This window comes from Antechinus flavipes, chromosome 3, assembly GCF_016432865.1.
Source record: "Antechinus flavipes isolate AdamAnt ecotype Samford, QLD, Australia chromosome 3, AdamAnt_v2, whole genome shotgun sequence".
In the NCBI taxonomy this organism is placed as follows: domain Eukaryota; kingdom Metazoa; phylum Chordata; class Mammalia; order Dasyuromorphia; family Dasyuridae; genus Antechinus; species Antechinus flavipes.
In genome coordinates, this window is record NC_067400.1 from 249,376,261 (window position 1) to 249,378,514 (window position 2,254).

Below are 2,254 nucleotides of genomic sequence, written 5' to 3' on the forward strand. Positions count from 1 at the left end.
AATGCCTATGCTCAACCCTATTCTCTTCTTGGACATCCCCAACAAAGAGTTTTGGTCCTATAACTCTTGAAAGAATTCCTCCAATGATACTTTACTGCTAGAAATTCTTCAATGCCAGAAAATGTCTGAGAACTTCCTCTAAAAAATCCTGTAAATGTCTGATTATCCTTCACTGTAAGTTTTTTTTTTCCCTATAGCTAGTGGTCAGTTATTCAGAGATTTGTTCTTAATGTCCTTTTTTCAGTTTTTTAAAATCAGTATTTAATGTTTATTTTTGCTAGTTTTCATCCTTACTGATATGTTTTCTGGGGTCCTCAAAGCATTTTCTAGGTGGAAAAAATGTTGCTCCACTTTTTTTTAAACTAACTTCCCTACTTATAATCTATAAACTATCAAATTGCCAAACTTTAATTTAATTCAGATTATTCTTGAAAGCTAAAATATGCAAATAACTCAAATACCTTTACAAGATTACAAAACTAATTTATCAAGAGGAAATTCAGTCATCATTCTTAAGGAAAGAAAATATCCTCAAGATTCCATGTTTATAGCAATGACATACTATTTACATATTTAACTGTGAGTCTCAGCAACCAGTTCATTTCATTTATAAGTAGAGTCTTATAATCATGGTCTAAGTTTTCTTTCTTTTTGACCCTATGTTGAGATGCAATTCTTCATGTTCTCAGATAAAGATAGTACAAAATTTGACAAAGAAATTCTTTTCTTTTGCACTATAAATATTGCCTATATTTTAAAATAAAAATATTCATCTGAATGCTGTAAATTTCATTTCCTATTGTGAAACTTTTATATTTTGGTTTAAGATTTGTTAAGCAAATCAACAGTTTTGACATTTGCCTGATTTACAATTTAATTGAAAAGGTTATGTTAGATTAGCAAAAAATAGAATCTTTTAATTTTAAAATTACTTTTAAAGCAAATTTTGAATTTTATTTTCTTCAGTTACATATAAAAATAACATTCTTTTTTTTTTAACATATTTCCTTATAAATCATGTTGGGAGAGAAAAATTGGAACAAAAGGGAATGACCAGGAAAGGAAAAAAAAGAAACAATAATAGAAGAAAAAGGGAAACAAAGTTAATATAGTGTTGCATTACATTCAGTCTCCATCGTTCTCTCTCTGGATGCAGATGGCATTTTCCATCCAAAGTTATCATGATTGTCTTGGATTACTGAACCATTGAAAAGAACCAAGTTTATCATTGTTGATCATCGCATAATGTTGCCATTGCTTTAAACCAAATTTTTAAAGCAAAAATAATTGTCAGAGCATTTTGTCTAGCATTCTTCATAAATATAGTATTTTTCAAAAGTACAAATTGGTTGGATCATCTGCAACAATGACCTTAAAAGGTACCCTAAGTCTTTCTAACTAGAAAGAGGGTTAATTGGCTCTTAGTTACTTATAATGCATACCAGGATATCACATAGTTAAGAAGCTTTAGGTATTCATTTTAGAAGGTGTTTCTTCCCAAGATTCTAAACTTTTCTGTGAAATAAACTTGATCAAATGGATGGATGGGATGGATTCATTGCAAACTTTATATATGAATCATAGACATCATGACAGCAGTTCTTTATTCCATCTTCTTGTCTTACATCATGAAACAACAAATCTTCCATGGTCTGTAGAAACAAAGCACTCATTGAATTTGTCTGCAAGTTTTCAGGAATGTTATTAAATAGCCACATATTTTCATCTGCTGGGTCAAGGGCTGCATGATCTATGAATTGGTTCAGATGATGATGATGATCCTTAGATTCTACCTTTCCAGCTAGTAGGAATTCCTTTTCAGAAACTGGATTATCATGGTGGCCCACAATTACAAAGCAAAAGCTTCTAGACATTGTCTCCAATATACAGGTCCTATGGGCAAGACAGCACCTGCACTGACCACACTAAACACCCTCCTCACTCAGCCAGGCTCCAACTAGAACCTCTAAATAGTGGTTCTCTCTGCTCCATTTCTAAGCGAGAGAAAAGCTCTTAATTGCAGAAAATTCTGCTTTACCCAAAAAAGTTAATTTACACTGGTATGTCTCCTATTTGCCTAAGAGACTATATAAGACTTAAAAACCTTCTCTCTGACTTAAGGCTTTCCTTTTCAAAAAACATTAGCTCTGTTTTGGGGCTTAATTTGATGGTTTCTGGAAACTCTCAGTGCTTTTATATAGAGACCCAAATAGATTCCAAATTGAGAAATAGATTTAGATTTGGAAAACTAGGT

The 2,254-nt window shown here is 31.7% G+C and overlaps 1 pseudogene; it reads right to left on the reverse strand.

Annotated features, from left to right (window-relative positions):
• Nucleotides 1-1,475: 1,475 nt before the first annotated feature.
• On the reverse strand, nucleotides 1,476-1,874 carry LOC127557154 (trafficking protein particle complex subunit 2-like; annotated as a pseudogene).
• Nucleotides 1,875-2,254: the final 380 nt, after the last annotated feature.